A 26,481-nucleotide genomic window follows, 5' to 3' on the forward strand; every position below is an offset into this window, starting at 1 on the left:
ATCAGAATGGAATAAAATTCATCATTCAAGTATCATTTTCTAAGCAGACATTTCCTCAAAATTAATATCTTAATAATTACAGTGCATGACAACTTTTTTTTTAAACACTAGAATAAGTTCTGAACAGAACCAGATTTAAAGCTGCTGGCCTAGAGTTTTGGCTCTGCATGTCCCATGGCCTTAGTTTCCTTATCTATAAAATGACTATCCACTTCACAGGAGAAATTTAAAGACGATTTATTTCGTAATGGATCTTGGCATATTCTTCACATGTAATAAATATTCACTGCAGGTTATTACCATTATTAATATAATTGTTATTTATTTTAATTTCAGGTTAAATTCATTCATCTCTTGGCACATGATATGGTGTACCATGCTTCATTTAGACCTTGGATATGCTTCCCAGAAATTTTTGGTCAAAGGTAAGAGATTTGCAACCGATTTTTCATTTTTTATTGTTGTTGTTTATTGTATGGAGTTCATGGATCAATCAGAGTCCAAAAAGGAGATAAAACCATACCCGTAATTCAAGTGGTAAGACGGTGCGATGAATTTAGTAGGTGATTTACTATTGAAGTTAAAGAAGGAGCTTAAATGGTCCAGAAATTACAAATGGAGAAAGCAGCAAATATTTGTAGACTGAAGATGAGTGAACAAGGGAAGAACTAAGGCTGAGATGTAATTTTTGCTGAAGAGAGTGTGGCTGCCACAGAAACACAGACTGTCAGTAAGGGTGAAATGCCCCAAAGCAGATTGGCCAGAGCTAGTTTATAGGAACCACTCACCAAGTGGCTGAGAAACTCTATCATGGCTGCTTATCTTTTTCTTAATAATCTATCAGCTCCTTTGCTGAAAGAGAGCATGGCAGAACCACTGAGGGAAACCTGATCCTCCTGCTCTGGTCTTCCAATATCTCTCTGGTACCCTCCTTGCAGAAAGCCTAACAGAGCCAAATGGTAAGGGGAAATGTTTATAGGATGCGGTTCAGTCTCATTAAGAGGGAGCTGAAAGACAGTTACAGCCAGTGATGGACCGCAGCTGGCTGTACCAGCTTATGAGAGCTGATGGTCTGCATCTCTCCACATTCTGTGACTTTGTGTAGATAACTTGAAATTGGCCACAGTGGAAGTATCAACAAAACAAAAATCAGCAAACATTTCAATTCAGTGCTTGTTGTTGTCATTCTTACTGGAGAGCCAGTTTATCAGTATACTACTGGACACAGCCACTTTATAGAGAACAGACATTCTATAAAAGACAGAATTCAATTTTAAAGACTCACTGAAATGCATAAATAAACAGCAGAGTTCATTTTCAAAAATGATCAGCTCTGCAGTCTGGCAGCATCAATTCCATTCTCTACCATTTCTTATCTGTGTGACAAGGAGTATAATCTCTCTAAACTAAGTATCCTCATCGGCAAAATAGAGAAAATAGTAAGACCTCTCTTAGGATTGTTCTGAAAATTGAGCAAGATAAACTAGGTAAAGAGGCGCAGAATATGCCCTAAGTGTGAGTGATGATGAGAATTAACACCACATAACATCCCAAGGAAATTTGTTCAGTGTTTTAATATTAAAACTCAGCTAAATGTATCATGCATGGACTGACAGAGATACTAATTACAGTCTTCAAAAAGTTTGCATTACAATTCATTAAAATATGTTTAAAATAGTCTAAAAAGGTTACTAGTAATTTGAAAGTTAATTTTCATAGATTAAAAATCTTTTAAAATATTTATGCTACTTAAGCCAATAGCTCAATTTCTGAAAAGTATCATAAGGGACATCCAAAACATGGAGGAAAACATTTTATGCCCAAATATATTTACCATACTGTCTATAATGGTGAACAATCACAAAGTAGGAGACTGGGTAAGTAAATTATGGATTAGTAGGAAATACTTGGAATGTTGTGCAGTGCTTTGAATAATGTTTATTAAGCACTGGTATTAATATAGAAAATGCAATTAATAATACAAAGAAAGAGAAAAATTATATATATCATGAATACAACTGTGGGAAATACGACTTTTAAATGCTTAAAGAAATTGTTTTTTGAAATGATGGTGATAAATGCATCTTGCAGAATGAAATAAGAAAAATCATGTTCATTGTGTGCTAATAAAATCCTGCTACCCAAACTAATAGTAGGTACTAAATAGACCCAGAAGCAAAGGTCAGGGAAAGTAAGTCTGTATATGAATATCCATACTATCTGTGTTTGTTTGTTTCTCTCTGTTTGTATCTCTGTCTCTCTAATTTTTCCTTCCTTTTTCCCTTTTCTTATTTTTCTTCCTTATCTTTCTTAGAAGCAGCAGAAGCCTATATTTATGTCACATGAATTTCTTTCTGCTTGAAGAAATGTCATAGGGAAAATGGGGATAAAATTATCTTGAGATTCTTTCCTATGTATATGACATCGAACTTTCACAGAATAAGAGAAGCACACTGTGGGTTAAGAATTCAGTAATCTATCAGTCCCATCCTTGAGCCATGGCCCTTTGTAGCCTCCCTTCACATAACAATCACTTATTTCATTAATGTATCCAGTGACATTGAACTCATTGCTCATAGAAAACCCATCCCATTCTGGGTTTTCTTTTCCATGGAAGCTGTTTGTAGGTGTGTTTTTCTCCAGGTTTCTCTAATCTAGACCAAATATCCTCCATTCTTTGCAAAATCCCTCACTCAACATGGATGTCATATCTATTATATATTTTGATAGTTTCTCTTACTTACACTTCAGGTTGCCAGTGTTTATTGTACAATTTGTTAGCAAGCATTAAACTCAGAACTCTGGTAGTGAAGTGTAGACATGGTGTTAGCAAGAAGAAACACATTCTAGCTCAACTATTTCAATCACGTGAATGTTCACATCCACCTCCATTCGTATTTCTCCTTGATACTTCAAGCTTTCAAGACTTGAGATAAGGTAAGGAAAAATGGATACAGGTAGGAAAATTTCCCTCAGACCTTGGATGGTGTAGACAGTTATGTTTCCCCAGAACATATTAAGACACATGCTGATTGATAATTAAAAAAGAAGTAATGGAATACATTTAGTGATATCTCAAAGTGACCCTGATAAATCTTTGATTATTTACTTTTATGTAATGTTCGTTGTCATTTTTACATCTCTAGAAGGTAAGGTTTATGGACTAAAGGGTTTGTGTTTTTGTTTATTTTAGTGTTTCATATTCATAACTATTAGGCACACTGCCCTCTTATGATTTCAGAACTTTTCTAACCCAGTACTCAAGTGCACTCAAAAAGCATTGATTAAATGAAAGATGAATTAATTCTGACTCTTTAATGTAGAGTCACAGAAAAAAGGATGTATATTTGATTAATATATCCTGGTCTCTTCTCAACCTTTAGTGACTCTTTATCATGACTTCTGCATGATCTAACCACTGGCTACCCTTAGAAAATATTTTTTCTATAATTTCTCTTTGTTCATTTTGATTCAGCTGTACTGGATTTTCCACTGTCCTTTGATTGCACCATGCACACTCTTACTTGATTCTCAATGTCACCTGCTCAGAGAGCACTCCAACCATTCTTTATAAATTGTATGAACCATCACTCCTGATTTCCTTTGTCTCTTTTTTATTTCGGAATTCTCTTACTACTAATATTTTAGTATATATCCATAAGTCTTTCTCCCTCACTGGAATAGTAGGCAAATATATATATTTAATCACTGTACCCACAGTGCCTAGAACGTAATAGGTACTGGATAAATACTAAATGAGTGAGCAAGTGAGTAAATAAATAAATAAATAGACAATGCAAAGAGGTGGGTATTAGCACCAATATTTCAAAATTACAGACTTAGGCCTAGAGTGGTTAAGTATTTTCTAAACTTAACAGAACTAGAAAGTGGCTAATCCAATTTATTGGGATTGTTAGCTGTTCAAGAGGCACCACTGTGACCTGTGCTTGATGCCCACTAAAAGTTGACTTTTAGGGCAAAATCACAAGGTTCAAATTGGGGGAATGTTTGAAACTTTCTGGTGTGAAAACCACATTTCAAATTCTTCCTACTGTTGGTAATTTGAAAATCTCTCTGTGATTTCTTATATTAGTTCCCACCCAAATGAGGTAGAGATCTCAATCTCACTATACAGAGTGATGGTAAATGTGACATTGCCCTGATACATCTACAATTGAATGTGGTGACCTCATGGAGAATCAGCTTGGTTTTGCCTGGGTTTCTTTTCTTTTGTTCTACTGATTATTTTTATCTCACTCACAAACATTCAAATTCCATTTGAATTTCCTCAAGATTGATCACTTTTTTTTCAGAATTCTTATTAATAGTTTAAGATTATTAATAGTCTCTGGTAGGTATAAGGTATGTTCTTTGTTCCTTTCTAGGCCTACATTTGTTTTTTCTCTGGTCAAAGGATTTTTATAAAATATTTTCCCTCCCACATGTTCTGGATAATGGTACTTCTATTTATTTATAAAACTGTAGAATATATCAAATTGGGCATTTTCTGCACTACAATAATTCTTCATTATGTTGTGCTGATGGGAGAGAGAATTCTCCCACCCTTCCTCTCTCTTGCTCAAGATGAGTTGCTTCTTCATGGAAAGGAAATGGTGGCAGAATAGGACCACCCTAGGTTCCTCTTGTCCCATGAATACAACTAGATAACTATGAAATCATCCTAAATACCTCCCAGAAATTGACCTGAGACTGACAGAACCAACTCTACAACTAAAGGAGAGTTCTGCAAGGCCTCAGTTCTGGTGGAAGTGGTGTTAGGTCTTATTTTACAAGCAACCATAGCACTTTCCACATTCAGCCCATGGCCCTTCCCTGCCCATAGCAGGGAAGGAGAGTCTCTGCAGATGACTGGCCTCAAGAATAGAGCAACCAAAACACAACAGCAGAGCACATGCAGCACACACTGGAAACAGTTCCTAAAGTGCAGGCCCTGGGCACTACATGACCTCTTCTTCATAAGGCCATTATATTCAGGGGCAGGAGACATCACAGGCTTTTCTAACACAGAGAAGAAGGCAGAGACATAGACAAAATGCCAATTGAGAGGAAATTATCCCAAATAAAAGAACAAAATAAGGCCATGGCCAGAGATCTAAGCAAAATGATTGTAAGTAACAAGCCTGGTAGAGAATTTAAAATAACAATCATAATGATACTCCTTGGCTTGAGAAAAGAATAGAACACATCAGTGAAACCCTTAGCACAGAGATAAAACAGTTAAAAAAGTATCGATCAGAGATGAAGAATGTAATAAAGGAGATTAAAAACAGGCTTCATGCAATGAACTGCAGGCTGGAAGAAGCAAAGGAAAGAATTAGTGACCTAGAAGACAAAATAATGGAAAATACTGAAGCTGAACAAAAAAAAAAAAAAGAAATGAAAAAGAAGAATTATATAACATGAGAATAGACTTAGGGAAGTCAGTGACTCTATCAAACATAATAATATTTGTATAATAAGAGTGTCAGAAGAAGGGGGCGCCTGGGTGGCTCAGTCGGTTAAGCGGCTGCCTTCGGCTCAGGTCATGATCCCAGGGTCCTGGGATTGAGCCCCACATCGGGCTCCCTGCCCTGCAGGAGGCCTGCTTCTCCCTCTCCCACTCCCCCTGCTTGTGTTCCCTCTCTCACTGCCTCTCTCTCTGTCAAATAAATAAATAAAAATCTTAAAAAAAAAAAAAAAAAAAGAGTGCCAGAAGAAGAAGGGTGAGCTGGGCACAGGGCAGAAAATCTATTTGAAGAAATAGTAGCTGAAAAGTTCCCTCCAATCTGGGGAAGAAAACAGACATCCAGATCCAGAAGGCACGGAGAGCTCCCATTAAAATCAATAAAAGCAGGCCAATATCAAGACATATTGTAATTAAATTTGCAAAATATAGTGATAAAGAAAAAAATCTTAAAAACAACCAGACAAAAGAAGTCCTTAACTTAAAAGGGAAAACCCATGAGGCTAGGTAGAGATTTCTCAACATAAACTTGGCAAAGCAGAAGGGAGTGGCATGATATACCCAAAAAGGAAAAATGGGAAAGGGAAAAATCTGCAACCAAGAATCCTCTATCCATGGAGCGCCTGGGTGGCTCAGTCTTTCAGCGTCTGCCTTCAGCTCAGGACATGATTGCAGGGTCCTGGGATCAAGCCCCGCATCGGGCTCCCTGCTCAGCGGGAAGCCTGCTTTTCCCTCTCCCACTCCCCTTGCTTGTGTTCCCTCTTGCTGTCTCTCTCTCTGTCAAATAAATAAATAAAATCTTAAAAAAAAAAAAAAAAAAAGAATCCTCTATCCAGCAAGGCTGTCATTCAGAATAGGAAAGATTCAGAATAGGAAAGAATTTCTGAGACAAACAAAAACTAAAAGACTTCATGACTACTGAACCAGCCCTGGAAGAAATATTAACTCTTTGAGTGCAAAGGAGAGACTAAAAGTGACAAAGGCAAGAAAGGACCAGAGGAATCTTCAGAAACAATGACAAAAACGTAATGGCAATAAGTATATATCTATCAATAATTACTTTGAATGTAAATGGTCTAAATGCTCTAATCAAAAGACATAGGGTGTCAGAATCGATAAAAAAAACAAAACCCATCTATATGCTGCCTACAAGAGACTCACTGTAGACCTAAAGACACCTACAGATTGAAAGTGAGGGGATGGAGTGACATTTATCATGCAAATGGATGCCGATAGAAAGCCAGATTAGCAGCACTTATATCAGACAAACTAGGCTTTAAAACAAATACTGTAGGGACGCCTGGGTGGCTCAGTCGTTAAGCGTCTGCCTTCGGCTCAGGTCATGATCCCAGGGTCCTGGGATCAAGTCCCACATCGGGCTCCTTGCTCAGTGATGAGCCTGCTTCTCCCTCTCCCTCTACTGCTCCCCCTGCTTGTGCTATCTCTCTCTCTCTGACAAATGAATAAATAAAAATTTAAAAAAAAAATACTGTAACAAGAGACAAAAAAGGGCACTATATCATAATAAAGGGGACAATCCAACAAGAAGATATAACAATTGTAAATAATTATGCACCCAAAGATAGGAGCACCCAAATATATGAAACAATAACAAACATAAAGGAACTCATTGATAATAATACAATAATAATAGGGGACTTTAACATCCTATTTACATCAATGGACAGACCATCTAAGCAGAAAATCAACAAGGAAACAATGGCTTTGAATGACACACTGGACCAGATGGACTTGACAGATAAATTCTGAATACTCCATCCTAAAACAGTAGAATGCACATCTTTTCAAGTGCCCATCAGGCATTCTCCAGAATAGATCACATATTAGGTCACAACTCAGTCCTCAATAAATACAAAAAGTTTTTTTATAAAGATTTTATTTATTTGCGAGAGAATGAGATAGAGAGCATGAGAGGGGGGAGGGTCAGAGGGAGAAGCAGACTCCCTGCTGAGCAGGGAGCCCAATGCAGGACTCGATCCTGGGACTCTGGGATCACAACCTGAGCCGAAGGCTGTCGCTTAATCAACTGAGCCACCCAGGCACCCCAATACAAAAGTTTGAAGTCACACCATGCATCTTTTCTGATCACAGAACTATGAAACTAGAAGTCAAACACAAGAAAACATTTGGAAAAGCCACAGATACATGAAGGTCAAACAACATGTTACTAAATAATGAATAGGTCAACCAGGAAAGCAAAGAAGAAATTTAAAAAGTACATGGAAACAAATGAAAATGAAAACACAACAGTCCAAAATGTTTGTGATGCAGCAAAAATGGTCCTAAAAGGAATATATCTAGCAATACAGCCTACCTTGAGGAGCAAGAAAAACCTCAAATAAGCAACCTAATCTTATACCTAAAGGAGTTAGAAAAAGAACAACAAAGCCTAAGGCCAGCAGAAGGAAGGAAATAATAAAGATGAAAACAGAAATAAATGATACAGAAATTAAAAAGAAAACAATAGAAGAGATCAATGAAACCAGGAGCTGATTCTTTGAAAAAAATAATAAAATTGATAAACCTCTAGTCAGACTTATCAAAAATAAAAGAGAAAGGACCCAAATAAAATCATAAATGAGAGAGGAGAAATAACAAACACCATAGGAATACAACCAATTATAAGAGACTATTATGAAAAACTACATGCCAACAAATTGGACAACTTGGAAGAAATGGATAAATTCCCAGTAATATATAAATTACCAAAACTAAAACAGAAAGAAATAGAGAATTTGACCAGACTGATAACCAGCAAAGAAGTTGAATCAGTAATCAAAACACTTCCAACAAACAAAAATCCAGGGCCAGATGGCTTCACAGGCGAATTCTACCAAACATCTAAAGAAGAGTTAATACCCATTCTTCTCAATCCATTTCAAAAAATACAAGAGGAGGGGTGCCTGGGTGGCTCAGTTGGTTAAGCGTCTGCCTTTGGCTCAGGTCATGAACCCAAAGTCCTGGGATCAAGTTCTGCATCAGGCTCCCTGCTCTGTGGGGAGCCTGCTTCTCCCCCTGCCTCTCTCTCTGTCTCTCATGAATAAGTAAATAAAATCTTAAAAAAAAAATGCAAGAGGAAAGGAAACTTCCAAATTCATTCTATGAGACCAAAACTGCCTTGATATCACAACCAGATAAAGACTCCACTAAAAAAGAGAACTACAGGCCAATATCCCTGATGAACACGGATATAAAAATACTCAATAATATATTAACAAAACAAATCCAACAATACATTAAAAAAATCATTTACCACGATCAAGTGGGATATTCCTGAGCTGTATGGGTGGTTCAGTATTCGTAATTAAATCAACATGATATGCCACATTAATAAAAGAAGGGATAAGAACTATATGATCCTTTCAATAGATACAGTAAAAACATTTGAAAAGTACAACATCGGTTCTTGATAAAAACCTTCAACAAAGTAGATTTGGAGGGAACATATCTCAACATAACAAAGGCCATATAGGAAAAACCCACAGCTAATATCATCCTCAATGGGGAAAAACTGAGAGCTTTTTGTCAGGAGGAAGACAGGGATGTCCATTCTAACCACCAGCATTTAACATCATATGGGAAGTCCTAGCCTCAGCAATCAGACAACAAAAAGAAATAAAAGGCCACCAAATTGGCAAGGAAGAGGTAAAATTTTCATTATCTGAAGATAACATGATACTCTATATAGAAAACCCAAAAGACTCCACCAGAAACCTCCTAGAACTGATACACAAATGCAGTAAGGTTGCAGGATACAAAACCAATGTACAGAAATCTGTTGCCTTTCTATACACCAATAATGAAGCAGTAGAAAGAGAAATTAAGGAATCTATCCCATTTGCAATTAGGATAAGAAATAATAAATAGAAATAAACCTAACCAAAGAGGTAAAAGACCTGTACTCTGAAAACTTTAAAATATTGATGAAAGAAATCGAAGATGACCCAAAAAATTGGAGCGATATAAATAAATAAACCTAGAAATAAACCTAACCAAAGAGGTAAAAGACCTGTACTCTGAAAACTTTAAAATACTGATGAAAGAAATCGAAGATGACCCAAAAAATTGGAGAGATATAAATAAATAAACCTAGAAATAAACCTAACCAAAGAGGTAAAAGACCTGAACTCTGAAAACTTTAAAATATTGATGAAAGAAATTGAAGATGACCCCAAAAATTGGAGAGACATTCCATAGGCATGGATTGGAAGAACAAATATTGTTAACATGTATACTACCCAAAGCAATCTAGACATTTAATACAATCCCTATCAAAATACCAGTAGCATTTTTCACAGAACTAGGATAAACAATTCTAAGATTTGTATGGAAGCACAAAAAATAGACAAAGCAACCTTGAAACAGAAAAGGAAAGCTCAAGGCATCATAATTCTGGATTTCAAGTTATGTTACAAAGCTGTGGGGATCAAAACAGTATGGCACGGACACCAAAATAGATACATAGTTCAATGAAACAGAATAAAAAACCCAGAAATGAGCCCACACTAAATAGGCAATTAATATTAAACAAAAAAAAAAACAGGAAAGAATATCCAGTGGGAGAAAGACAGTCTCTTCAACAAATCCTGTAGGGAAAACTGGACCATTTTCTTACGCCATATACAAAAATAAATTTAAAATGGATTAAAGACCTAAATGTGAGACCTGAAACCATAAAAATCCTAGAGAACACAGGCAGTAACCCTTGATTTCAGCTGTAGCAACTTCTTTCTAGATGGATCTCCTGAGACAAGGGAAACAAAAACAAAAATAAACTATTGGGATTTCATCATAGTAAAAAGCTTCTGCACATCAAAGGAAATAATAAAATTAAAAGGCAACCTATGGAACGGGAGAAGATATTTGCAAGAGATATATCTGATGAGGGGTTAGTATCCAAATCTATAAAGAACTTAGAAAACTCAACACCAGAAAAACAAATAATCCAATTAAAAATGGGTAGAAGACATGAATAGACTTTTTTCCAAGGAAGGCATCCAGATGGCTAATAGACACATGAAAAGATGATCAGCATCACTCATCATCAGGGAAATACAAATCAAAACTATAGTGAGCTGTCACCTCACACCTGTCAAAATGGCTAAAATCAACAACACAAGAAACAACAAGTGTTGGAAAGGGTGTGGCAAAAGGGGAGCCCTCTTGCATTGTTGGTGGGCATGCAAACTGGTACAGCTGCTTGAAAAAAGTATGGAGGTTCCTCAAAAAGTTAAAAATAGAGCTATCCTATGATCCAGCAATTGCACTACTAGGTATTTACCCAAAGAATAACAAAAATACAGATTCAAAGGTATATATGAGCCCTGCTGTTTATAGCAGCATTACCTATAATAGCCAATTATGGAAACAGCCAAGTGTCCATCCATAAAGAAGTGGTATATAAATAATGGAATATTACTCAGTCATAAAAAAGAATGAAATCCTTGCATTTTCAGTGACATGGATGGAGCTAGAGTATTAATGCTAAGCAAAACAAGTCAGTCAGAAAAACACAAATACCGTATGATTCACTCATATGTGAAATTTAAGAAACAAAACAAGGGAGCAAAGGAAAAAAAGAGAAAGGCAAACCGAGAAACACTCTAAACTATAGAGAGTAAGCTGATGGTCACCAGAGGGGATGGAGGTGGAGGGATGGGTGAAATAGATGATGGACATTAAGGAGTGTACTTGTGAGGAGACACGAGTGTTGTATGAAAGCGTTGAATCACTATACTGTACACCTGAAATTAATATTACACTGTATGTTAACTGGAATTTCAGTAAAAACTTTTTAAAAAGATGAGTTTAGGGGCGCCTGGGTGGCTCAGTCAGTTAAGCGGCTGCCTTTGGCTCAGGTCATAATCTCACCGCCCAGGGATTGAGCCCCACATCCAGATCTCTGCTCAGCGGGGAGTCTGCTTCTCCCTCTCCCTCTGACACTCCTCCCTGCTTGTGTTCTCTCTCTCTGTCTCAGATAAATACATAAAATCTTTAAAAAAAAGATGAGTTTCTTATAGTCAAGTATAAAATAGGTATGCTCAATCATTATTAAAATGAAGTAATTTCATTATTTAAAAAAGCTTCTTAAATATTTTAATTAGAAAGCCTCTGTTAGAATTTTCCAGATAATTTTATTAATGCCCTGCTCCCTTTATAATAGGTTAAAACATGTTATAATAGAATATTTGCCTTGGAAAACCTGAACTATAGTTTTATATCCATTCTGGGGACAAAATGCTTAAAATTTCTCCTCCTCAGGCTCCATATTCTAAGAGAATAGAAATATTCATCTCAAAAAATTTTATACAGCTTCTAGGAGATGAAGTAAACAACAGTGCCTGGCAGGCATGTTTTATGAACATTAACTGAGTTTTGCTTTAATTTGTCCCATCTGGATTTCTGGCTTACTTGTTCTACTTCCAGTCTATTGCTTTACTTTTCCTCTATTTTATAACATTAGCATTGATCATAATAAAACATTCTATGGCCTATTTCTTGCATACTTTGGAAGAGAAAGATACTACACATATCTATTAAATAATGGATATCACCTTTCAAGTGTAAATGTGTAACAATGCCACAGTCTTCTGCATGCAAGTATCAAAATGATATCAGTAAAGCACAAGTTGGCAAAATCAATATTATTAATGAGACAGAGTTGAAAGAGCAAAAGATAACAAAGAGTGAATCTATAAAAAAATAATGTCTGTATATTTTACTAATAATTCTCATGAAGACTGCATTTTTTCTTACATATTTGAAATTGCCCTAATGGAACCAGTTTTTATAGAAGGTTTGTGCATCAAGCAGCAAAAATAAAATAAGATGAACATCTGAAATGTTTATTGTCTCTACATTAATTGAAAGTTTTGAAATATGATCATTAGGCCAAATTCTACTTCACTTCTTTTCTAAATCTCCGATTGACTTTTCATTAGAATGTAAGCCCTAGAATTCAGAGGTCCTTTCTTGTTCAGTATTGTATCAAATGCACTTAACACACATACTGACATATTTTAAGCGATCAAAAGTATGACAAAGCAATTCTTAGTAGTACTAAAGATCACTTCATACACCACTGCTATGAGATTCTAAATCACTGTTTTGTGTTATTGATTCGCCAACTTTGAAATAAATTGCAAATATATGGTTATGCAACATTCACAATATTTTATACTATATTAAGTACCTTAATTACAAATTAAGTACAACTGATGTTTCTTCTAAGGGTTCTGGAATACTTTTTAAATATTAATTAACCAAAAAAGAAGGAAGCTGTTTTATAAGGTGTGCAGGAAAGGGGGCATACATGAACCATGTGAAAATGGATTCATTTTCTAGTGACAGAATTTGTTCAGAGAATGAGAAAGGCCAGAGGACTACATACTTGAATTGTTCAGTTACTGCAAATCACTACTGGCTGACTATTATAGGAATGGTAATTTCTTTATCACCTTTTGAAAATTACAAATCTGTTTCACATCCATTGCCTTATTTGGTCCTTACCACTATCCAGAATTGGCCGGGGGGGGGGGGGCAGATATATTCTACTGATTTTAAAATTGCTCAGAGTGGATAATAAATGCTTGTTCAATATATTCATTTAGAGAAAGAACCAATATGATGTCTTTCTCACTTCTTTGTGACTTCCTCTGTATCAAGCTCCCATTGGTGGAATAGCCTGATGGAATCATGGCCTCCTTGATTTTAGCAGTGGAATGTGTTGGAAATATTTCACAATTAAATTCAACAATAGTTGGCTTTTTCTTTTTTCTTATTTTTTTAATATTTTATTTTTTTTATTTGACAGCACAAGCAGGTGGAGCAGCAGAGGGAGAGGGAGAAGCAGGCCCCCATAGAGTAGGGAGCCCGACTCGGGACTTGATCCCAGGGTCCCGGGACCATGACCTGAGCCGAAGTCAGAGGCTTAACTGACTGAGCCACCTAGGTGCCCCAAATTAGAGCATTTTAAATGTGATTTCTGGTTTTATCATAAAACTCTAATGAGCACAATTGGAAAACCATCACAGTAGGACCATTTGAAGTATATGAGGAAAATTGCAGTAACTGACATGGGACTGTGGATCCAACTAATCAACTATGTCTACCAGATCCTACAAATTCCCCAAATGTTTGCTCTATTTTGTACTGTACATTAAAGGAACTGTGAACCATTTCGAAGAAAGGAAAATGCATATTTATTCACAAAGTATATACTTCAAATACAAGAAAGTTTGTCACATTATCTTACTGGGAGAGCATAGGATACAACAGCTAATTTCTGGGCCTGCTAAAAACCATCATATTTATGGCACAACCACACTTATGACATTGATGAAAATAATAAGAAAGGAAACATATATTCTAATAATAACCCCATCACTTTAACAAATATAAGAATTCTACATTTACATGTCTCCTGCCAGACCCTATCTGTGCATATGCATGGTTTGAACACTGGTATACTCCTTGCATAGATGCAATTTTGTATTCTGACTTTCTTTTTTTTTTACTTAGTGTGACATAAGACACATTTTTCAATTACCACTCAGCCTTCAAAATTCTGATTTTAATAGCTGTAATTTTGTATATTTTCTTTTAAATGCATTGACAGCAAAGCAAGCCTGAAGACATAGAGATAAACTCTAGGCTTCTAGGTCAAGTATCAGAAATGGTTATTACAATCCATCATGTGATTTCAAATTTTATTCCCCTGCTCCCTCAAACTCATTTGCAGTTTTAATTTTTTTTATCTTGAAATTCCACTTTTGTCACTTTATCTATTTTCTTTTCTCTCTGTCACTTTTCTAAGTTGAGACCGTAAAAACAAACTGCAGTAAACTGTACTACAGGAACATTTTTTCACGGCAGTGGGGAAGAGAGGAATGAGGAATACACATCAGCCAAAGCAGTCTGTAGAGGTAAAAGGATATCTTTGCAATGGTGCCCTGCCTATCCCTCTTCACTGTGTCAGAAAGAGCTACTTTCTTCCCAAGTAGTTCTGTGCATCTTTTGACAAACAGCAACTGTCTTCTATTGTCCTCCTTGCACAAAATCACATATTGCTATTCTTCCTTAAAATGGCTCTTGAGAGATTATCCCTAACTGTTTCTGAATTCCACATTATTTTCTATGTTTATACACTCTTGCTTTAGAGTAGTTACTTATACTTCATTTTCTTTTAAAGATAATCCTCTCCTCCTTCATGTTTCAGGTTTCATTATATAAACCAACCAATTCAGTTAGATCACAAAATGGCTTTTTCAGTGACTGGGAAAAACTGAAAGTGATGGAAACTTCAGAAAAAATCCTGGTTCTCTAACTAACTAGCAGTATGATCTTACCATGTTGATCTACTGTCATGGGTCTTAGCTTCTCAGTAAAATGCCTTCTTAATCACCGTTGATAAGTAAATACCTGAAGTATTTAGCACAGCATATGACCCTTATTGAGCTTTCAGTAAATGCCATTTTTGTTCAGTTTTACCTATATTTATTGAATATCAACTTTGTATCAATTCAGCATGCCCCAAATAACTCAAAATGAATAAAATAACTAAGCATGCATGTCCTAGAGAAGCTTCCATTTTAAGATCACAAATTATGGGTGGGAATTGGATATTAAATTAATGTATTTTTATTTGATTGAATAAGGTCAGGTACTGAAAGTGAGAGGGTAAAGGGAAAGCATTCCATTTGCAAATGACACAAAAATAATTTTTGACGCATTTGTGGGGATTATTGTTTTGTTTTTTCATCTAAAGTGGCTGGACAGGGTGCCTGGGGTGGTTCAGTCAGTTAAGTGTCTGCCTTCAGCTCAGGTCATGATTCCAGGGTCGATCGAGTCCCGCATCGGGCTCCCTGCTCAGTGGGGAGTCTGCTTCTCCCTCTGCCTCTGCCCTCCTCCCTGCTCATACTCTCTCTCTCACAGTCTCTCTCTCTCTCAAATAAATAAATAAAATCTTAAAAAAAAAATAAAGTGGCTGGATAATCCCGACAAATGCTTATCCATGCAATGCATGCAGACTCACTATTTTCATTGCTGAGAGAGTTTGGCCATTGCCAATCCACTGTTTTCCAGCTAACCCCCCTGACCTTCAATAACAGATAGAACCAGGGCTCAACCACACCTTGGAAGAAACAGGTACCAGTGTCATCATCAAGTAACTCAATGTCAGTATTTCGGAGAATGAACTCTGTAGTGCAGGAATGATGCTATTTTTCTTGTGCCAGTTTTTGGAACACATTTTCTATCAACTTTATAGTTTATTTGAAGTCAGAATTGCCCATCACAACCCTACTTCTTTGCGCTTATCCTAACCACTTACCTTAATTATGCACAGTAACTAGAAAGAAAAACCATTAAAAATAATCACCTCCATTTTAACAATAGCTTAAGACTCTTGCACTAGCATCCACCACGTTCTGCAAATTCCTGCCCCTTGGATTTGTGCCCTGGTTTGAATTCCACTTCTGTCTCCTTACATTTGTCACCTGTTGTAATTTCCTTGAGACCCCTCATCTCTTTCAGAGAACTTTGTCTGACTCCTCTTTGTAGATTCTCTTCTCTGTGGATGCCTAAGATTAAAGCCTGTTCAGGCTTTTCAAGCTAACTCCAGACTTGCAAGTCTTATCCTGATTTATTTCCATGGTTGGGTTTCACATGAGTGATTTAGTTCCTAGGTACAACTTGTTACTCTCCCAGAAATGAAATGTTAAGCAGATTTCAGCAGTGTTTACACACATCTTAACATGTGATAAAATGTCCTACACACATATACACAAGAATACATGTAAAGATGGCTAATATCTAGGTAAGTTCTATAGTCTAGTTAATAGTATGCCAGTGTTAATCTCTCAGTTTTGATAACATATTATAATTATATAAGACATTAGCCTTGGGGAATTTGAAAAATTTAAGCAAACCTCAGCATAATCATTAATAAAAAAGGAACTATGATTTCAGATTACCAACATTATTCAAACCCAACTCCACAATTTAATAGCTGTATAAGCTTGAACAAACTCTTATGTGTTTTTAAATCTGAGGTCCTTGTTTCTAAAACTGGGGTAAAAATAATGCCTACCCTCAGGAACTTTGTGAGAATTGAATGAAACACTGAATACAAAGAGTATAAGAGTAGCCCTTGGCACATAGCAAGAGCCTAACTAATCTTCATTCAGATTGTTTAGTATAATGATGATATTGGTAATAAGAGTCAACTAACATACTCCCTGCAGAATATGTCTTTGCAAAATCCAGCCAATACACACCTTGTCAATTGAATCCCCAGATTATTTAATAGAAAACACAACACAGACTCTCTGCTCTTTGAAATGACTTATAAGTGTTTGGTGGTGTGATGTAGTAGTGAGAACATAGTTACAATTATGGCAGAAAGCCATCTGCCTGATTTACAGAGAAAAGTGGTTAGTGTTTCAGTGACTCTAAATAGTTCTTATTGGACTATTCCAATTTTTCTATTATACATTTGAGCCTTAATTTCATACTAGTACCCAAAGATAATTTTAATCTATAGAGCTACCCTACAACCCAGCAATTGCACTACTAGGTATTTACCCCAAAGATACAGATGAAGTGATCCAAAGGGGCACCTGTATCCCAATGTTCATAGCAGCAGTGTCCACAGTAGCCAAACTGTGGAAAGAGCTGAGAAGTTCATCAATGGATGGATAAAGAAGATCTGGTGTGTATATACAATGGAATATTACTCAGCCATCAGAAGGGATGATGACTTACCATTGACATCGACGTGGATGGAACTGGAGGGTGTTATACTGAGCAAAATAAGTCAACCAGAGAAAGACAATTATATGGTTTCCACTCATATGTGGAATATAAGAAACAGTGCAGAGGATCATAGGGGGAGGGAGGGAAAACTGAATGGCAAGTCATCAGAGAGGGAGAAAAACCATGAGAGACTCTTAACTATAGGAAACAAACTGAGGGTTGCTGGAGGGGAGATAGGCCAGGGGATGGAGTAATTGGGTGATGGGCATTAAAAAGGGCACGTGGTGTGATGAGCACTGGGTGTTACACGCAACTGACAAATTATTGAATACCACATCTGAAACTAATGCTGACTGTATGTGGGCTAATCGGATTTAAATTAAAAAAAAAGATAATTTTAATCTGATCTCCTGAGAATGATGAGTATGGTTTAGGACCCAAACTCTAAATCAAAGGGATCCGCTTCTCAAAAAATTTCTTGGACTTTGATTGGCATTCTATTCCTTAAAACAAAAAGTGACTTCATTTGGTAATGGCCAGCATGTGAGATGTTACAAAGGCTATATGATAAAGCTGTAGTGCCCTTAATATATTTCACAGTGAATAGGCAGTTGTCATACTAGTTTTATTTATTATCTTGCCCCTGTCTCCTGACAGCCTTGGAGGAAAACAAATTAAGGCCTTCAAAAAACATGACAAAATAGTTGCTAAATCAATTTCGTAAATGATTCTGTTGAAAGTGGGTTTGAGACTCACGCAAAACTATGGAGACTTGGTTTAAGAATGCCACTTAGAGAAGCACAGATATCAGTGTCCTTCTAAAAACAATCAAATGATGTTACAAATATCTAGTGAAAAATAGGTTATGTGCTACTTCATGAATATTACATTCTACATGTAGGGAAGAAATGTGCCTTAATTCTTTGGGAAATCCAATTTTCAGTATTCTTTCTTGTTGTTTTTCTAAGTTTCAGATGCCTCCAAAGGCAAGCTTAACAACTCAGGTGGAAAAATAACAGTAAAATCAAAAGAATATTGAAACATGGTGAATGAGACAGTCAAATAATATTATATCCATATGGTTGGATTATCATTTAGCCATTTAAGTATAATGTTATGAAAGTATTTAATTATGGTAAAAAATTAAAGAAAAAAGACAGAAAAGTGTGGGGGGTATTTGAGAATTATTTTAACTTTTTAGAGAAAAGTACATAGAAAATGGACATGATGAGTATATTAAAAGTGTTAATATCAGCTCATAAGTGTTGAAATTCTGAGAATTAGGCTTTTTATATGTTTCTCAAGTTTTAACAATTTCACAGAAGTATACATTGCTTTGAAGGTATACACATATACACACATACATATATATGATATTTTAAAATCAGAAAGCGTAGCCGTGCTGTTGAAGAATTGCTGAAGATAAAGTGGAATCAGTTCTTTGACATCCTATAAAACCTTTCTTCTTAGACCAGCTACAAAACTTATAAAGCCTAGCAAAAAATGAAAATGTGGGATTTTTGGCTCAAAATGTATTGAGAATTTCAAGGTGGTGACAACAGAACATTAAGCCAAGCATGGAGCCCTGTGTGGCTATCCAAGTCGCATGCCCATGAACATTATATTCATGTTTACATCCTTCCAGCTGTAGCATCTTTTTTGGCTAAAAATTCTTCTTATTTTCAAACCAACCACAATAACTCCGTAAGTCTTTGACCCTTTTTATGACTTTGGTTACTCACCACCTTTCATTTGGAAATGACTTTCATATCTTGCTTTTAGTAAACTTCTTTTCAAACTACCTTTTGCTGTTGCAATATGATACAGAGCTCTGTTTTTCTTGCTTTGTTTGGTTTTTGTTGGGAAAGACAGGGGAAGGGCTGGTATTGGCACAATACACATTTATGGTCTGCCTCCAATGTACTGAGCACTCAATCCCATGTCAGGTGGAGAACTATAAATAAATTATGGCCTTTGCCTTGAAAGCCTATAAAACCAGGGGGAGACAGAAAGCAAAACAAAATTTCAATAGCAAGACTTTCTACTTTTTAGAACACAGGGAGGACTAGAGGAAAATTAATCGGTCTAGGCAAGAAGAAAGAAGGTCACCATATGTTGTTACTTAGTACCCACTTTTAATCAAAAGCAGACTTTTGCCTATCAGAAATCTTGCGGTCCCTCTCCATTTGCAAGAATTGTACTTCCAGATTATACAGGGCTATTCATGTTTCTCACATAGTCAATTACCACCTCTTTCCCTAATTGACTGAAGACTAGAATTATCTATAATGCAGCCCTAACATGGGGAGCAGTCAGCAAATAGGGGCATGTCAGACTGAGGATAGATCATGCCATATTATGTACTACCTTTTGAATTTTATATTTTATTGTTTAGTGCTCCTGGCTAAATAAAACCTGCAGATCACTTCAAATTATTTAGGAATTAATGTTTTTCTTTATTGTAAACTTGCCATAGGCAATAGGAACAATAAAATTCTTCATAACAGGGTACTGCAATTAAATACCAAACCTTTAACTAGAGTCAGAGGAAATAAACTGCTCACCTTAAAATAAGTGAGGTATTAGCAGAACTCAAACATATAGACAACCCAAGGAGAATACTTGTTTTTTGTTGTTGTTGTTTTGTTGTTGTTAGTAAATATTGGGCCTCAATATACCTCTTCCTTCAACATGTGCTAAAATATAAGGATATATCACCCTCCACATATTAAAACTATATTGGGGGGCGCCTGGGTGGCTCAGTTGGTTGAGCGACTGCCTTCAGCTCAGGTCATGATCCTGGAGTCCCAGGATCGAGTCCCGCATCGGGCTCCCTGCTCAGCGGGGAGTCTGTTTCTCCCTCTGACCCTGCTCCCTCTCATGCTCTCTGTCTCTCATTCTCTCTCTCAAATAAATAAATAAAAAAAAAATCTTTAAAAAAAAAAAAAAAAAAAAAAAAAAAACTATATTGGTTTATTACTGGAGTAATTGGTGCTTCCATTGTCCTAGATAAATAGGCTTTTCATATTTGAGTTTTTAAATAATTTTTTCTAAAGCTTTAACATGTTTTGACTTATATGGAGCTGTTATACTATTTGACATATAAAGTTTAAATATTATTTTTTTTTATCATGAACTGCTTGTCAATTTTGAATAGCATAAGGGTGAGAGAGGGTGAGGTAGACTGTAATGGGGCATGATGTTGTTGGAAATGTTCTAAATTCTAGTTTGAGTGGTGGTTATGTGGAAATATTCAATTGTCAACACTCATCAAATTATACTTAGAATCTGTACATTTTTTTGTACACAGATAATGCCCCAATTAAAAAAAAATCTTAACAGTAGGGACTAAAGGGGTGCCTCGGTGGCTCAAAGTGTCTGACACTTGATCTCAGAGTCATGAGTTCAAACCCCATGTTGGGCTCCACACTGGGTGTGGAGACTACTTAAAAAGAAAAAAAGGTGAAAGTAGACTCATTAAAACATTTTTAATAAAGAGCAACAATTTAGAAATTTAAAACCATTTAGAACAGTTTCAAATTGCTTACCAAAATAAAAGTAATAATAATGAAAAGATTAATTAATGGATATCTGTTGTCATATATTAAGGTTATTTTATACTTAAATATTAAGGATATTTTATAGGGTACAATAAATTGTTTGCTGCCCTACAGACTGATTCTTGAAATTCATGTGAATTTCCTTATAACCTGCAGCAAATTAAATGAACCATCTTTTAAAAAAAATTATTTATCTATTTTTAGAGAGAGAGTGCACACAGGCAGGAGGAGGGGCAGCAGGAGAGGGAGAGAAAGAATCCTAAGTAGATTCCCCCCCAAACCCTGCTGAGATCATGACCTTAGCCTAAACCAAGAGTCAGACGCTCAACCAGCTGAGCCACCCAGGTGCCCCCTAAATGAATCATCTTAAACAAAAATTTCCTGAAACAAATTAGAAGGTCCAAACATTTTACAAAGTAAGTTTGAACTTACTAACTCTGCTTCATTTAGGACCAGGTTATTTAATTTATCACTGAATTATTAAAGAAACACTTTCCTTGGCCAGTCTGCCAGTGTTCATATATTTAATTGTTGTCAGCAAAACCACAGCCTGGCAAGACCATTGTGACATGCATCACAGAATTAAACCATTTGCCTCAACATTTCAAGTGGCCTGGAAATTTGTAGTCCATCTTTCACATTCAGTCAGTTGTAAAATCTCGCTGAATATATTCCATTTCTACTGGAGCTTCCCAATTTATTCCTCACCTGCTGCCATGTACACAGTTATAATTACCTCCTAATGACTGCTTTGCCTTCGACCTCATCACCTCCTCACAAGTAAAGAATCCATCCTGCTCACAAGTCGGTAATGTTCCTTCTCAAGTACAGATCAGACTACATTGTTACGTGTTTTCTGACCAGACACAGTAGCCTTAGATAAAAGTGCAGTGTCTGCCTATAGATTGCTACCACACGTTTTCTGAATCAAAAATCAGATAGTATGGGGTTATGCACATACCAAGAGTCAGGCTCCACTTCCCTTCTCTTTTATTAGATAGCTAGCTAGGTAGGTAGGTAGATAGGCATATATGATATAAACGTATGTTTTTGAATTGAAAACCCCTCTCCTCTTCCCTGATTTTCCAGCTGCAGAACTATATTTTTGGCAAGAACTCCCAGAGGAGATGTGCAGTAGCTATAGGGACAATTTGTAAGGTCTTTTTTTTAAATAAAGGATTAGAATATTAGGTGAATTTCTTTTGCCCTGCAAAACACAGACTATATTGGATCTTCAGGAGTCTTGTGTATATGTGTGTGTGTGTGTGCATGTGCATGTGTTTACACATATACACAGAAAACCTGCTTGTACTTCCTACAATCCATATGTATTTTACAGCTACAATTCTGTACTTTTGAATGTGGCACCCTTATTTTAGAACAGCCGTTCTCAGCCTTGCCCATAAATTTGAGGATCCTAGAGAGTTTTTTATTTTTATTTATTTTTATTTATTTTAAAGATTGTATTTATTTATTTGACAGAGAGAGACACAGCTAGAGAGGGAACACAAGCAGGGGGAGTGGGAGAGGGAGAAGCAGGCTTTCTGCTGAGCAGGGAGCCCAGTGTGGGGCTGGATCCCAGGACCCCGGGATCATGACCTGAGCTGAAGGCAGACGCTTAACGACTGAGCCACCCAGGCGCCTCCTTCAAAGAGTTTCATTTAATTGTTTTGAGTTGTAGTTTTGATGCTAGGAATTTTAGAGTCTTTTCAGGTGATATTATTGTTTGGCTAAGTTTGAGAACCATTATTTTAGGGATTTGCTTTTTGAGATACTTGAAAATAAAGCATATAACTTTCCTGTAGCTATTTGCATTGGCCTGAACTTCCTTATTCATTATTCATTAAGGGTAAAAGGCATGACCAAGATGCCTCTAGATCCCAAAATCAACTCTGGTGGATTGCATAAAGCAGATGAAGGTGCTACCCACAGGCTCTCTCCACAGTCTGTTTACTTGATGGCGTGCAGTTTTGCAGTGAAACCAACAGAGATTACATAAAGGGGAGGGAAACACTTTGGTGTCCTCAGGCATCAGAGAAGACTAAGTGAGGAAACCTCCATAAAACACCCTACAGAATAATTGCACAGCAAATGTCAGTTCCTATCTAATCTTCACTTTCTCAAGCAGTGAATTCTTCAAATTGTATACAGTAAGTATGTGTGTTGTATATATATATACATATACATATACATATATATATATATATCAGTTATACCTCAATAAATCTGTTTAAAAAATTAGAAAGCTTATGCAATGCATCTCCTCTAGGAGGTATCCTTTTGGGTCTCATAAAAGGGTTTTCCAAAAGCTGTGATCAGCTAACTACAGCCCAAGGGCCAAACCTGACACACGACTTATTTTAGGATAGCCTGTGAGCTAAGAATAGTTTTTATTTTTTTTTCAATTTTTATGAAGAAAAGAGGGTTAATTGTATGAAATTTAAATTCCAGTGTTCATAAATTTAATTGGAACAAAATCTTTCCCACTTATTACCATATTGTCCATGGCTCCTTAAGTACTATAGTGACAGTGTCAAGTACGGCAGTGTGACAAGACCATAAGGCCCTCAGAGCCTAAAATATTTATGATGTGGTCTTTTACATGATAACTGGGACAACCTCTGATCTAAAAGCAGTTGGGAAATAATAAGTTTATACCCTGGAAGTCAGTATCCAAAACATTTAGCCCATTCTGCCCTCCCTGTACCAAGAAGAAATCAAGCCATTATTGCCACTCTCAATTTGTGCAAAATAAAGTTGATGAGGTAATAAGGACATTTCAAAGAGAAAACAAATGGTGTAACTAGACTTTGAAAATGAAACAAAACAAAGCAAGCAAAGAAATTTCAAACCTCGGAGCAATTAACATCCCTCTTCAGATACAAGCAGCAGAGTTTGAGTGGTAAGAGTTTGTTTCTGCTAGGAAACTTACTGCTGTTTGTCAGTAGACAGAGAAACTATCTGGAAAAACCAACAAGAATATGAGATAGCTGAGGTAGCAGCTATAATCTGTCATACCAATAAAGAAAACAACATTCTTTTAAAAAAATCTTTATTTGTGGGGCTCCTGGGTAGTTCAGTCAGTTCGCCGTCTACTTGGAGCTCAGGGAGTCTGCTTCCCCCTCTCCCTCTGCGCACCCCCCACCCCGCCCGCCCCGCTCCCACTCGTGCTCTCTTCTCTCAAATAAATCAATAAAATCTTTTTTAAAAAATCACTTCAAAAAAATCTCTATTTGTTATCACTGGACACATGTGTGTCCCACTTTATTGTAGAGAAACAAAATGGATTATCTAAAATCTAATGTCTAAAACTATTTCACATTTGCCTCTCAGATAAATCCGTTAATAAGAAAGAGGTTTGGATAGTTCTGCTAGTTAAATTCTCCGTGTCAGTATGGCTAGGCCATGCTGCCCAGTTTGGTCCAACATTACTCTAAGTATTGCCATAGAGGTATTTTGTAGATATGATTTACATGTACATCGCTTGACTTCGGAAAAGGAGATTAACCTCCATAATGTGGGTAGGTCTCGTCCAATCCCTTGAAGACCTTTAGAGCAAAAACTGAGGCTTTTTAGAGAAGAAAGAATTCTGCTTCGGGACTAATGTAGAAATTGTGCCTGAGATTCCTGCCTGCCAGCCTGCCCTACCCATTTTGGACTTTCTAGCTCCCATAATCACATGAACCCATTCAAAAAATAATAAATCTAGATAGATAATAGATAGATGATAGATCAATCTATGGATAGATAGATCGATCAATCCTACTGGTTCTTCTTTTCTGGAGAACTCTGGCTGATACAGCATTTTTTCCACTGGCTCTGGTTCTCTTGCAAGGTCAAGGCTTTGGCATGGCTCCACTGTGGTCTCAGCTCCCATTACATGGCCTGCTGCACCCTCCCCTCTGTATGTGCTGTTGTAATTACTATTTCCTCTCTTTGCCCTTTCAGGGCTACTGGTAGTAACAGAGCCCCCATTTTTCTACTCCAGGATACAGCACTCCATCTTTTGGCTTCCCTGTTTCTTAAGCACACATTTGAAAACAGTGCCTGATTTATCTCTCCTCAAATTACCCTAATGAAAGCATCCTAAGTGTTTTCTCCCTGGACCCTGACTGATAGAACACTTACAGAATTATCAGAATAAAGTCTTTGTAAAGTGCTGAAAATGATGCCTGCCCTGTATTAGTATTAAAGTCTTCAGTAAAATGCTAGCCATCATTAATCTGATTGCTCTAGTTTAATAGTTTAATCTTTGTTGCAGTGGCTTCTAAACATTCAGTTTCTGCACTGATAAATATTTCTGAACATATTAAAAATCCCTCCTCCTCTTTCCAAGGTTCTGCTGAGTCTCTCTCTAGGGGACTCCGGCCGCATCTTGACAGTGATTCAAAGGCTGCAGCAGCCTCAGGGTCAAAGACTCTGTCTCTCCAGAGGCTGGGGTCACTTCACCTGTTCAAGAAGGGCCGGTTTCCTTCAGGTCATATGGAAAAGAAACATCTTTCCAGAAGCAGAAACGAGGAAAGAAATCTTCTCATTTAAATGGGATGGGAGGGGAGGTGGTGTACAATGATCCCCTGCCTTTTGTTTCACAAACATATTGGGTTGCACCATTTTGGGGAAAATGATCAAATCATATTTTTACTTGCCCCCCAAATTATTTTGCTCTTAAATGTAACAATAAAAAAGTAAACATTTTTCAAGTATCTGTAGGAGGAACATCCTTCTACCCTTCCTCCTCATCTCTGATCCCATCACAACCACCACCATTTTCCCACCTACCTTCCTAGACTCTACTAGCTGTTTTCCACAGTGAGCCTAAGTCATCTTCCTAAAACAAATATATGATCACGTTTCTCCCCAGCTTAACATATGTTGCTTGGTCTCCACTGTTTACAGGATAAAATAGAAGTTCCTCAGCATGACCTCCAAATACATTTCTAGCCTTATGTTCCATTCATCCTAATCCCTTAGAGTTCCCTGGGCATCTGGAAATGCTTTATATTTCTACTTTGTGGGATGTTTATTTATTTATATTTGCTTCTCCCTTGTCTTGGTGCACTATGTCTGCTTCCATCCCTTGTTTATCTAGCCAGCTTCTGCTATTCTTTCAAGTTTCAGCTCAGTCAGAAGGTCGTTTCATCTGTTGCCCAAATCTAAATAGATACCTCTTCATGTGTGTGTGTGTGTGTGTGTGTGTGTGTGTGTGTGTGTGTGTGTGTGACCGTAGCTTTCTGCAAAGACCTCTGTCACTACCCTGCCACTACAGTGGCACCCTCAGCTTATCTTCTTGCACTGTGCCCATTCATCCCTCAGTGTCACAGTTGTTTCGGCATAGAGCAAGCACTGGATAAAGCCTCAGCAAGTTAATGGACAAATACATGGATGAACATACTGGTGAGCCAAGCAATAAAAACCCACATTGGCTCTTTATATTATTGTCATGACAATTATTATTAAATTTAGATTTTTCTCAAGCTGTTCATGAATAACATTTTTCTGAAAGCCTTTGTCTAAGGCTACTAACCTTCACAGCCCAACTCAGATCTTTCTTTTTTTTTTTTAAGATTTTATTTATTTATTTGAGAGAGAGAATGAGATAGAGAGCACGAGAGGGGAGAAGGTCAAAGGGAGAAGCAGACTCCCCGCCGAGCAGGGAGCCCGATGTGGGACTTGATCCCGGGA

This window comes from Zalophus californianus, chromosome 17 (assembly GCF_009762305.2).
Source record: "Zalophus californianus isolate mZalCal1 chromosome 17, mZalCal1.pri.v2, whole genome shotgun sequence".
Lineage (NCBI taxonomy): Eukaryota > Metazoa > Chordata > Mammalia > Carnivora > Otariidae > Zalophus > Zalophus californianus.